Source organism: Lynx rufus, unplaced genomic scaffold (genome assembly GCF_022079265.1).
Source record: "Lynx rufus isolate CCGP_SWC_20201006 ecotype Redwood Valley unplaced genomic scaffold, mLynRuf1.p SCAF_15, whole genome shotgun sequence".
Classification (NCBI taxonomy): domain Eukaryota; kingdom Metazoa; phylum Chordata; class Mammalia; order Carnivora; family Felidae; genus Lynx; species Lynx rufus.
The window spans coordinates 45,211,501-45,224,616 of NW_025814829.1; the positions used below are offsets into that span (position 1 = coordinate 45,211,501).

Below are 13,116 nucleotides of genomic sequence, written 5' to 3' on the forward strand. Positions count from 1 at the left end.
CCTTTTTCACTTGGGCCTGTCTTTCTTTAAATTTCTCAAAAAGATCACTGAAAGGGACCATTGCTGGAGACAATAAATCACTGCACAGCGAGCCAATACCACATCTCCAAAGTGGGAGAAGTGGACGAGACTCACCAAGCTAACATACTGCTGTGAACTGGCCTAGCTCCAAACATAGTTCTTCCTTCCCCATCACCCTGTCTTCCCCCTAAACTTCTTATCCGAACGTCTCACTTAGCGCGCGAACTATGACATTAGAGGCTACTGTGGAGTCTATGGTTTCTGAGACTAGAAGCTGACGAACCGTCTGTTCTGACGAAGTTTTCCTGGTGCCCCAAGCGTATATGCCCAACTCTACCCATGGCTGAAAAATAAGCCAACACCGAGGCCTCGGATATTCAGTTCTTTATAAAGAATATTCCTAGATGGTTAGGCTGATTAACAATATAACTGTCTTCCAAAGTAAACTATGGGAGTTTCGTCTGCGAAAATCCTTTAATCAAAAAAGAAAACACCTTAGAGTTCGGGGGATGACCGGGAGGGCTTATTTTCCACGTTGAAATTATTTGATGCAGCAATTCCAGTGTTGCTTTATGTCTTTTAGCTCAATATTATGCTGAATTTCTATTGATCGTAAATCCCTACCTTGCCTGGTATTCCATGATGGCTACATCACTAGATTCTGGTGCTGGACCTTACAGTGTTCTGTGTGCATTTCTGTAGCTTTTTATCTGGTTCCAAGGGCAATGAAGCTCCAGGACAACTGTCCTCAGGGTAAAAGCAAGGTGTATCCACTGGTGGGGACCTACCTCTTCTAAAAATGGGGAGGAGGAGAGTAAAACATGTTTTCCATTTTACCAAGAATTCTTCCTTGTGTGCAGGCTGATTTTTCCTGAGTCTTGCTGGTGTGTTTATAGAGTGTCCGTTTGCACTGCTGGCTCAATTAGGGTGATTTTATGATTTGCAGTGGTCAGTGCAACACAGCTCTCCCTTCTTCCTCTCCTCCTTTGAGGCAAAGACCAGCCACACTCTCTTTTTACAGTGTCTTTTCCCCCTTCTCATTTCCCCTCTTTGAAGTAATAAATATTCCTTTATAACTTAAGAAACATCCAGACCCACAGGTTAGAGCTTGCAATACGAGGTCCTTTGTCCCTGGCTGGATGAGGGCGAGACATGAAACATACCATAAGGTAACCAAGAGCCTAACGCAAAGCCCTCAACTTCAGCGGCAAAGGACATCAAAGTCCCTTGGGAACTCCCACAACCTCTTCCTTTTCCTACACCACAAAAGAGACCTGAGTACTGGAAAAAAGTTCTGGGTCGTTTCCTGAGACAGGAACAGACGGAGTCCAAACAAGTACGTGGTGGCTTTACCTCTGTAGGCCTCAGACTGGAAGAGTGGGGTGGGTTCAAGAAGGAACAGGGGCGCTCAGTCTTCCCACCTTCTGTTGGGCCCCAAAATAGACACCACCCACCTGAAACTAATTAGTTGGGGCAGGTCTCATGGTGTGGATTTCTCTGTCCTGAGGGCCCATGCCCAAAACCTCCAACTCATTTTGCATCTCCTGGCAATGTGCCTCCTTGCTCTAAGGGTCTTTGAACCAAATCACTTTGAACCGTACAGCCTGCTCCTGGTGGCAGTGTCTCTGTGCTGTGATTTGTGGGAAGGGCTATGCCAGGATTTCTAGGCCATGGCTTAAGTAGGAAACCACAGGTAAGACTTACAAAGGAGACACAGGCACAGGAATGTTGGGATACACAAAGCAAAAAGAGACAAGGGTTTGATCGGAGTACAAGACACTGAATCTGAGGCATTTCCTCTCCCAGTGACACAGGAGAGGTAACCGAACTTTGTTTTCATCTGAATACCGAATATGCCCCACAGCAGCCACTAGACGTGAAGAAAGTATGAACTCTCCTACAACTATCGGAGCCTCTAAAGCAGAGACTGGCCTGAATGTGCACATATGCGCATACCCACCAACCTGAGCCAGGATGAAAAGACCCAAGTAAGTTCACCATTCTGGAGAGAGGGGTGCCAGGCAGAAACTTCAGTGACTCTTAGCTCCATCCTCACTAGCTGGTGAAATCCGAGCAGTCCATCCCTCCCCTCTGAGCCTAAAGTTCCTCTTTGGCACATCCCAAACACAGACTTACTACCTGTCTCGTGAGGCTATTATAAGGGTTAGACCGTGGCTCTCATCTAGTTAAGAACTCAATGTTCATAAATTAATTCATGAAATAATTCTTATTTCCAAAGAGAAGTGTGTTTTATTTTGTTGGTACTTCAGAAAGATGAGAGTAAAGAAAAAAATTTCAAAATTAAACATACACCTATATATTTTGGTGCACGGGGAATTATGCTTTTCCAACATCTGCCGGCTGAAAAATTTCACATATGCTATTTTAAATTGGCACATGTAGAAATGTGAGTTGGTATTCCAGGTTCTACTTCTATAGACACTGGTGATATCCAAGGCTTTTGATACAGAGTATATCTCTATAAATGGAATCCATGAAAAATACATCATATATACATAGTAAAGGTGTATTCCTTAAAGATGATGACTTTCATTGAAGTATACTTAACATACAGTGTTACATTAGTTTCAAACATACAACACATGATTGAACGCCACCCATTACTCAGTGCTCACAATAGATTAGTCATTATCTGTCACCAAACGACATTTTCACAATCTTATTGACTATATTCCCTATGCTGTACTTTTCATCGCTGTGACTTATTTGTTTTGTAACTGGAAGTTTATGTCTCTTAATCCCCTTTATCTTCACCCATCCACCCACCACCCCTCCGGCAGCCACCTGTTTGTTCTCTGTATTGAAGAGTCTGGTTTTTTAGTTTCCCTCCTTTTTTCCTTTGCTTCTTTATTTATTTTGTGGAATTTCTTAAATTCCACATATGGTATTTGTCTTTCTCTGACTGGCTTATTTCCCCTAGCATTAAACCCATTAGGTCCGCCCATGTTGTTGCAAAGGCAAGATCTCATTCTTTTTTATGGCTGAGATATATTCCATTGTATTTATATGCCACATCTTCTTTATCCATTCATCTATCCATGGACACTTGGGATGCTTCCATATCTTGGCTATTTTAAATAATGCTGCAATGAACATAGGGGCACATATATCTTTTCAAATTAGTATTTTCTTTGAGAAAATACCCATTAGTGGAATTACTGGATTATATGATGTTTCTGTTTTTAATTTTTTGAGGGACCTCCATACTGTTTTCCACAGTGGCTGCATCAACTTGCATTCCCACCGACAGCGTACGAGGTTTCCTTTTTCTCCACATCCTCGCCAATACTTGTTATTTGTCTTTTTGATTCTAGCCATTCTGACAAGCATAAAGTGATACCTTATTGTGTTTTTGATTTGCCTCTCCTTGATGATGAGTGATGTTAAGCATCAAAGATGATATTTAAAAAAAATTTTAATGTTTATTTGTTTTTGAGAGAGAGAGAGAAACAGAGCGTGAGTGGGGAAGAGGCAGAAAGAGAGGGAGACACAGAATCCGAAGCAGGATCCGGGCTCTGAGCTGTCAGCACAGAGCCCGACATGGGGCTCGAACTCACTCATGAGCTGTGTGATCGTGACCTGAGCCGAAGTCAGCTGCCCAGCCAACGGAGCCACCCAGGTGCCCCAAAGATATTTTTAAAAGTTGCTTTTCCCACAGCTAAATCACAGCTATTTTAATATAGTATTATAGTCCACACTATTTTCACTTTATACAAAATACATAATGAGTTTTATGTTCCTAGATGTAAAAGCTAGGTATCGGCTGGAACAGGTACGTGGGCAACGTGAAGTTCTACTTGTTCTACCCCTGTGCCACTTTTGCCACTATGGTGTGACACTTCTTTAATCACCACACCAAATGCATTATGTGAACAGCTTCCCCTTCAGGATAAAGGGTGCCAGATAGTTCACCTCCTAGAGAACTATCCAGATCTGAAAGGAGCACCAGACACACCCCAAGAGAAAAATCCAAGACGCTAAGAGGTCAAGGGGATGATTAGCTTCATCCGTAATACTGTATTATTCGTGTTAGCAAGGAGATCGCATTCTTGTATTACATTAGCAATATGGGATTAATTTGAACTTAGCTCTTACGAAGAAAAACTAGAGCTAGATGTCAGAAAGGAGGCAGAATCTTTTAGAAAAGCAAGGGATTCTCAGGACTGAAGAAGATTCTCAGTCCCTCAAGATAGAGGGACTGCCAGTGAAATGAGCTCAGTGAATCCACTGCAAAATACTCTGAACTAGAGAAACAGATTGGAGAGACAGACAGACAGATACTGACTCGCATACAGACATGGAAAACCAGTCCACCACACTCAATGCCTTTTTCATCCAAAGCCTTGACATTAACTACTGGATCTAACTTCTGGCCACTGGTGAAGGGTAAGATTGAAAGAATGTTCCGTAGTGAAGAACTGTTTGGGCTTAAGAAACCCCTCTCCAGTCTGCCTACTGGGTACAGACACACTCAGTAATACTCCCAAGCCAAGCATTTTGACTTCCAGGTCATCCTTTGTGGTGGTCACTGGATAGCAGACCCTGAAACTATACCACAAACTTGAAAAGAATCTTCGCTGAGGTTTTTAAATGCTTTTGGTTAGTTACTGGGTTGTTATTTTTTCTGCGCCTCTCCTTTTCACTCCTCTATGGCACATCCTGATTCCAGAGAGACAGGGGAGGCCCTTGAACAGGACACTACATTCTCTTTGTATAGCACTTTACAGCGCGCCAAGTATGCTCACATGCTTTGCTGGAGCCTCCATAAAGTTCCTTGGGTTTTTATTCCTATTGGAGATTTTTGTACTATAATATCCCCAGTATACAAAAAGTCATATCATAGAAGTGGAAAGTAGGCTTTGAGGAGGTTAAGTGATTTCCTCTAGCTAAAGTCTAGAGAGGTAGGAATTTGGGTTTCCCTACCTTCAAGTTCTGTATTCTTTTGACTACACAATGCTTCTTAATTTGGGGTGAGCAGGAAGTCACAAACTCGTAATAAAATTTGTTGACACTCGTCAACAAAAGTGGGGAAAACATCATTTTCCCCCAAAACGAAGTCACACAAACACTTAGGCATAAAAGTTTCCCACAATTTGGGAAATTCCCACAATTTCTGAAAGCTACGAGAACCCTTTAAAAGCTATTTGTAGTCCAATTAGGGGTCAACAGAAATCATATTAAGAATGCTTGCACTATTGGTGTGCCTGGGTGGCTCAGTCGGTTAAGCGTCCAACTTCGGCTCAGGTCACGATCTCACGGTTCATGGGTTCAATTCCCGCATCAGGCTCTGTGCTGATGGCTCATAGCCTGGAGTCTACTTCAGATTCTGTGTCTCCCTCTCTCTCTGCCCCTCCCCACCCACACTCCTTCTCTCCTCTCTCTCTCTCAAAAATAAATAAACATTATAAATTTTTTTAAATGTTTATTTATTTTTGAGAGAGACAGAGACAGAATGTGAGTGGGTTAGGGGCAGAAAGAGAGGGAGATACAGAATTCGAAGCTGGCTCCAGGCTCCAAGCCGTCAGCACAGAGCCCAATGTGGGACTCGAACCCACAAGCTGTGAGATCATGACCCAAGCCGAAGTCGGTCGCTCAACCGACTGAGCCACCCGGGCACCCCTATAAAATTTTTTTTTAATAAATCGATAAAAAGTGCTTGCACTATTGGTTGAACCATATGCCTTTTTTGTAGATGAAAAATTATCAAATGTTGGCAATTTCATATGGCCCACCCTAATAATATTGCTACCTTTGTAGACTTAAGAAATTTGACAGGGCAGAGAGATTAATTCTCACAGTTTCAGGGGATCTTACCTGACATCCAAATCTAACAGAGGAAGGGAGGCTGTGAGGCAACTAGCATCTTGCCACTGACCTGTCTCAGTAGTCTCCATACGTGACGATGTGAGTCAGAATGGGAAACAGTTTTGAACCTGGTTTGACTTCCTTCCCACATCCAAGCCTGTCTCCCTGGCTTTGGTCAAAACTCAGCTGATATCCTATGTTATATTCCTTCATAGTACAAGTACAGCTATAAACACTATGGGCTTATGTGATTCTCTTTTTGGAAGAGTGAAGTCAAGTTGTCATTTTGGGAAATGAAGAGGGAGCACCATTATGACCCCCCACCATCCAGGGGGAGACATTTGGAAATGTGTGACTCGGCAAGTCAATGGAAGGACTCAGATCAGAATCAGCTTGTTGTCTCCCTTCCTTCTAACAGCATTTCCTCATCTGTGATTTTAGACACCAGGGCTAAGTCTGCAGAGACTCTGTGTTAGAAGAGCCCGTGCAACTCAGAAGGGGGCTCAGAAAGAGGGAAACCAAATCTGTGGCGGATACTGCGGTGTGGGGGTCCACTGTGAAATCTGGGAGATATTGTGAGACCACCTCCTTCATGACTGAGCACTCAACCCACGGCAAAGTCTCCTTCTGGAAACTGCCCTCCAAGGAAGAACGACCCCACAAGCTCATGGCACTCTTCTGGGGAGGCTGGAGAGGGAAGAAACCCACGTCCAGTGGCCTTTTGATAGGAGCGAGTGGTGTACGGGTAGGAGAACTCTGAGGGCCATCCAGCTCCATGTGGGATGCCGACGCTGTCACATGGCTGTCTCACAGCCCTCCTCTCTCACTACTTTCTAGTTCTTTCACTCCCCCAACAAGTGTTGATCTTAGGAAAAGTTCTCGATAAACTTGCATCAAATCTTCACCTCAGAATCCTGGGGACACTCCACACAAGACAAACTGAGAATGAGGGAAGGTGTTATGGAATGCATATGGAGAAGCTTCTCTTGGGAACAAGAATGTGTAAGTGAGGGAATGAAGGAGTGCACTCCGGAGCCAGGCAAGCCTCCCCACACCCCGTTGAGAAAGATCGCCATCCCAATTACTCATGTAACTTAGAGTCGGATAAGATGTTGCGTCAAGGGGGGCGCCTGGGTGGCTCAGTCGGTTAAGTGTCCGACTTCAGCTCAGGTCACAATCTCGCGGTCTGTGAGTTTGAGCCCTGCGTCGGGCTCTGGCCTGATGGCTCAGAGCCTGGAGCCTGCTTCTGATTCTGTGTCTCCCTCTCTCTCTGCCCCTGCCCCCTTCATGCTCTGTCTCTCTCTGTCTCAAAAATAAATAAAACGTTAAAAAAAAAAAAAAAGATATTGCGTCAAGGGTGTGAAAAAGCTTCCGTGTCAAATCAATGAAAAGTTACAGAAGTAGCAATCAGACAGGAAAGTGGAAAATGGGTGCTTTTCCTTCTGGGGAGAAACTGTTGAGCCACTGGGAAATGAAGTTCCTCTTTCAGTGCACCAGTCCAGTCTCTGGTGGAAATGAAAAGCGTGTTACACATAGTCACCTTTGTTTTTGCAGGATTCCCAGGGAAGGCAGGGATCCACACAGACTGATTTTCTAAACAGGTTTTCTTTTGAAAGGTAAGACCTGTTTAGAAATGTCAGGGGTGTGTACAGAAATAATTCTAATACCTATTATAAATGCTCCTGGCCTCTTCACTAGGGAATCCTGTACTTAACCGAATCTTTACTTGGTGAATTGGAGGCCTCATTTTGAACATCAATTATTTTCCTGAATGCTAAGATAACAACCCTATAAGGCAGTGCTCTCCAAACTTTAACGTATCTACAGCTCGCCTGAGGGTGTTGTTTTAAAATGCCAATTCTGATTTAGTAGAGCTGAGGTTCTGCAGTCCTACCTATCTCTCAAGTGATGTGGATGCTTCTGGATGCCAACCACACTGTGAGTAGCAAAGCTCTAAAGGTATCAGCAGATATACTTCTCTTTGCTCTTAGCATTTGGTAGCCTACAACTAGAATTCTGTTATTCATATTTATTATCTCTTTCTTTTTTAAGTTCACCATCAAGCTTAAATGAAAATACAGTGGAAGAGAGCCAAAGCATAAGAGACTCTTAGAAACTGAGAACAAACTGAGGGTTGACGGGGGGTGGGAGGGAGGGGAGGGTGGCTGAGGGGTATTGAGGAGGGCACCTTTTGGGATGAGCACTGGGTGTTGTATGGAAACCAATTTGACAATAAACTTCATATATTGAAAAAATAAAAATAAAAAAAATACAGACTGGAAGGAATCATCTAGTCCAAACACCTCAGTTTAAAAGTTTATTTATTTATTTTGAGACAGAGACAGAGAGGGGGCAGGGAGGGATGGAGAGGGAGAGAGAGAGAGAGAGAGAGAGAGAGAGAGAGAGAGAAAGAGAGAGAGAGAGAGAGCATGAGTGGGGGAAGAGGCAGAGTGAGAGAATCCCAAGCAGGCCTCGCACTGTCAGCATGGAGCCTGATGTGGGTCTTGAATTCACCAACTGTGAGATCATGACCTGAGCCGAAATCAAGAGTTGGATGCTCAGCTGACTGAGCCACCCAGGTGCCCCCAAATACCTCATTTTAAAGCTAATAAAATTGATGTCCAAGAAGGCTGTATGATTTATGTAAGGTTATTTGACTGACTAGTGGTAAAAATAGGGCTTATAATACTGCTCCTCTGAGTACAGGTCTTCTCCCAGTTTCTATCTCCCCTACTAATTTGTTGCTCCTTTTCTGTAGCAGATTGAAAAGTCAGAAAATTAATATTATTAAAATTCTAGGTAAGGTAAATAAGCTTTAACAAAGAGATCTAACCACTTTCCTATGAACAAAATGTCAAAGAATCCAAAGTAATGATTAGACTTGATGCCTTCTATATATGAGTTTTTCTTTTTTGCTAAATAATGAAATCTGGACAGTTTTCTGGATGGTTGAAGTCATCTCTAAATAGAGGATTAGTATTCAACTAATTAAATTAAAAAACGTGTTGCCAAATTTAGCAAAAACAAACAAAACTTAACAAGATGTTCACTTAAATTTGAATATCAGAAACAATAAAGAATTTCTTTAGTATAAATATGCCTTATATTCCAGAATAACAGGGAGACAAGAAATAATAAAGATAAAGACAGAAATCCATGACTTGGAGAACCGTGACTAGAAAGAGGAGGAAAATGAACAAAAGCAGAAATTGTTCTTTGAAGAAACCCAGACATGAGTAATCAAGAGAGTGAAGAGGAGAAATCAGAAGGCTTAAAAACATACAATATAAAAGGAGGGGTAACTATAGCTAAGACAGAGATGAGACAAAATAAAAATACATTATGAACAACTATCAGCACGAAATTTGAACACGTGGAAGAAATTAGTAAATGTATGGAAATCTCCCATAGTCCAAAATTGGAAAGGAGAAATTTAACATATTAATAAAAATCAAAGGAAGTTAAATGACAAACATAAATATTTCCTCAAGAAAAAACCCCAAACCCAATTGGTTTTACAGGCGGGTTAATTTTGAAGGAATAGATAATCCTTATTTTATACAGATGGTTTCAGAAACTACAAGAAGGAAAACTCAATTTTATGAGGCTTGTGTAATGTGAATATTCAAAACAGGAACAAACTAATTCCTTATATAAATACAAGTGCAAAAATCCAAAGCAAAAGATTAACCAATAAAATCCAAGAGCATATTTAAAATATAATATGTAATAATCAAGCAGGTTCACTCCACAAAGGCAAAGATAACTTGATATCTAAAAAAAAAAACTTATCGATATGATTCAACATAATGATAGATCAAACAAGAAAACTCATATGATACTATCAATTGACATGTATCAAGTGTTTGATTAAGGTTGGCTCACATATACCAGTATGTTTTTCAAGAGGCAGAAGAAAGAATCTAAGGCTTATTCTAAAATTTATTAGAAAATAAGTGCTCATGAATAATGAATAGCTAACTCAATTTTTTTAAATGTGCAAAAGCGGAAGAAGGTGGGGACATGCCCTACGAGTTATGCTTATGTAGCAAAGTCTATTCCAGAAACTAGTATATAATTAACGTGGCACTTCAGATCATCAGGGCAAGGATGGAATGTTTTAATGGTTGCGATTATAAATTGGCTTCTCATATATAGGAGGAAAAAAGGGGAGCCCTACTTATTCTAAATACAAAAACAAATTTCAATAGGTTAAACGCTAAACTTCAAAAGGCAAAACTGTAAGAAAGTAAAAAATATTTTTGCAATCTTAGAAAAAAACTAATAGACTTATCTACATGACAATTAATAGAAGAGGAACATGAGATGGCTGACAGTTATTTTTGTAAAGGGATGCTCCACCTCACTAATAATGCCCAATATCACGATATCACTTTGTTCACATCATATTTACCCATTTTAGGTAATTAGATAATATTATGTTTATGCACGGATATGTGGAAATGAATGCACTATTTTCATTTGTCTTGGAAGTATCAACTTTAATTTCAAGTCCACATGCTGACATAGATGTCTCTCTCTTTCAGTGTATTTCTGAGCCATCTGGTTCCACTGATTTGTCTATTTGTTGATATTTTAACCATTATAACTTCATGGTATATTTTGATGTTTGACAGAGTCAGGCCTCCTTCCCCGTTAAACTTTTGTAATATTTCCATAAACACATTAATATCAACTTTGTCATTCCTTAAAAGTACTTCGTGAGAATTTTTATTGGGATTCTGCAAAGTCTGGGGTTTAGGGAGAGTCGACCTTCATAGGATATTGAGTCTTTCTGTACAAGACCAGTTTGTGACTCTTCATTTATTCAAGCTTTCATATGCCTTCTTCATACAGATCTTTCCATTTCCTCTTTTTTTTTTTTACATTTACTCCTAGATATTTTACTACCTTCACTGCTATTGTAAAGGAACTATTTTCTTTAATCATGTTTTCTCTTTGACTGCTATTTAAAAATTAGCATATTTCCTTTCATCTTAATTTCGTAATAAACTATGATACTAAATGAAATAATTTTGGGGTTCTTTCCTCTTTTCAGGCATCAACTTAATTTCTGGGGAAATAATTTGAATTTTATTTCCCCCTTTCACATTTTATCGTTTCATTTCTTTTATAGCTCAGAAAGCATAAAATTCAAAGTCTAGCACTGGCTGCTATTTCCAGAGAAAGTAAAATAACAATGGTGATACAGGAGTTTTTGCTACTTTGCGCCCCTTTCTCTGTTAGTTCCTTTACATTTTTACTTTGACTTTAATTTGATCTTTTCCCAATTTAGGTGGAAACTTTGATTATTAATTTTATACTGCTTATTTTTCAAACAGAGACATATAAAGCTATAAATCTCCCTGGAAGTACTATTTTAATCATATCTCATACATTTTGAAATGTTGCTTCATTATCATTCAGCTCAAAATATTTTCTAATTTTCCCCAGAAAACCTTCTTTGACCTATGGATTATTTAGAAATATACTGCTTGACTACCAAAAAATTGTACATCTTCTAGACATATTGTTATTCATTTCAAATCTAGTCCTGTAAAGGTCAGAGGATGTACTCTGTATGACTACCATCATTCCAGATTCGCTAAGACTTATTTTATGGTCTAGTATATAGCCTATTTTGGTGAATGTACCACGTGCATTCTGCAGTTGCTGAGTGTAGTGTTTCTACAAATGTCAAGTAGATCAAGATACCTGATAATGATCTTCAAATCTTACACACTTGTCCTGATTTTTTTGTCTGTTTGTTATATCAATGACTTACAGAGAGATATGATAAAAATCTCCAATTATTATTATGAATTTGGCTATTTGTCTATTAGTTCTGTCAACTTTTAATTATTTTCTTTTGAGGCTCTGTTCTTAGGTGATTCAATTTTATAACAATTAAGATTGTTCAGCATTTTTGATAAATTGACCCACTTATCATTATGAAATATCCCTATTTTCCTCCGGTAACACTCTATTTTGTCAGATATTAACATAGCACAGAAATTTTCTTACAGTTAGAGTTCACATGATATACAATTTTTCACTTTTACTTTCATTCTGCATGTCTTTGTATTTAATGTGTGTTTTCGGGGTCCCTGGGTGGCTCAGTCAAACGTCGGACTTTGGCTCAGGTCATGATCTCACAGTTCGTGAGTTCGAGCCCCGTGTCGGGATCTGTGCTCACAGCGCGGAGCCTGAAGCCCGCTTCCAGTTCTGTGTCTCCGTCTCTCTCGCCCCTCCCCTACCCCTGTTCACACGGCCATTCTCTCTCTCTCTCAAAAACAAAAGAACATTAAAAAATTTTTAAATAAGAAGAATAAAGTGTGTTTTCATAAACAGTATGTAATTCTTTCCATGTTATGTAGACTGACAATCTCTACCTTTTACATGGCATTATTAGGCAATTTGAATTTAATGTAATTAATAACATCCTTAGTTTTAAGTCTGCCAGAGGGTATTTGTTTTTTATTAGCTGTTTCTTCGTTCCTCTTTTCCTGCTTTCTTTTGAGTGAATCAAGTTATTTTATCATTGTATTAATCTTCGTGTATATGTGTATTTTTAATGATTGCTCTGGAGATCATAATATGTATATCTAACTTACTACAATCTACATTCAAATAATATTACTATCCATAGTGTAAGGACCTTACAGCCATATTACTCCACTTACCACTTGTCCCTTGTAATAATACATATTATTTCTTTGCAGGAGAGGACGGTCAAGCTGTCACTGAGGTTGCTCGACTTCCCTTTTCACACACTTACGCTTCCTTCCCTTCTTTTCCACAGATGTTGGTACCCAGGCCGCTCCTTAATAAACACCTGGCACACTAAGTTCCATCTCAATTTTGGTATACGTGCCAACGAAGCAAGCACCTAAATTCCATCTCAGAATCTACTCCTACAGCATCCAACCTGCCACAACCAAAGAAGATGATCAAACTTCCCCCCATCTTCGAAAAATTTCTTTTGATGTGGTTTTCACTCAAACTATAGCCCATCTTTTATAAAATTTTGGAGGAAGAGGTAGTCTGCCTCTGTTTCTAGCCTCTGTCTCCTCCCCTTTCAATCTAGCATAGCCCACAGTCCCACTTACCCACCTCCGTGTTGTGTCATAAGTAGCCTCCCCCCAGTCACCGGATACATTCCAGTGGACCCCTAGGGGATGCCTGAAACTGCAGATAGTACCAAACCCTATATTTATACTATGTCTTTTCCTATACATCATACCAATGATGACATTTAATTTATAGATT

General features: G+C 40.1%; 1 protein-coding gene across 1 annotated transcript in view; it reads right to left on the bottom strand.

Moving 5' to 3' along the window:
- The window catches only part of PAPPA2 (pappalysin 2), a 267,658-nt gene that overhangs the window by 104,457 nt on the left and 150,085 nt on the right, over nucleotides 1-13,116 (bottom strand). The gene's annotated exons all lie outside the window — the stretch shown is intronic.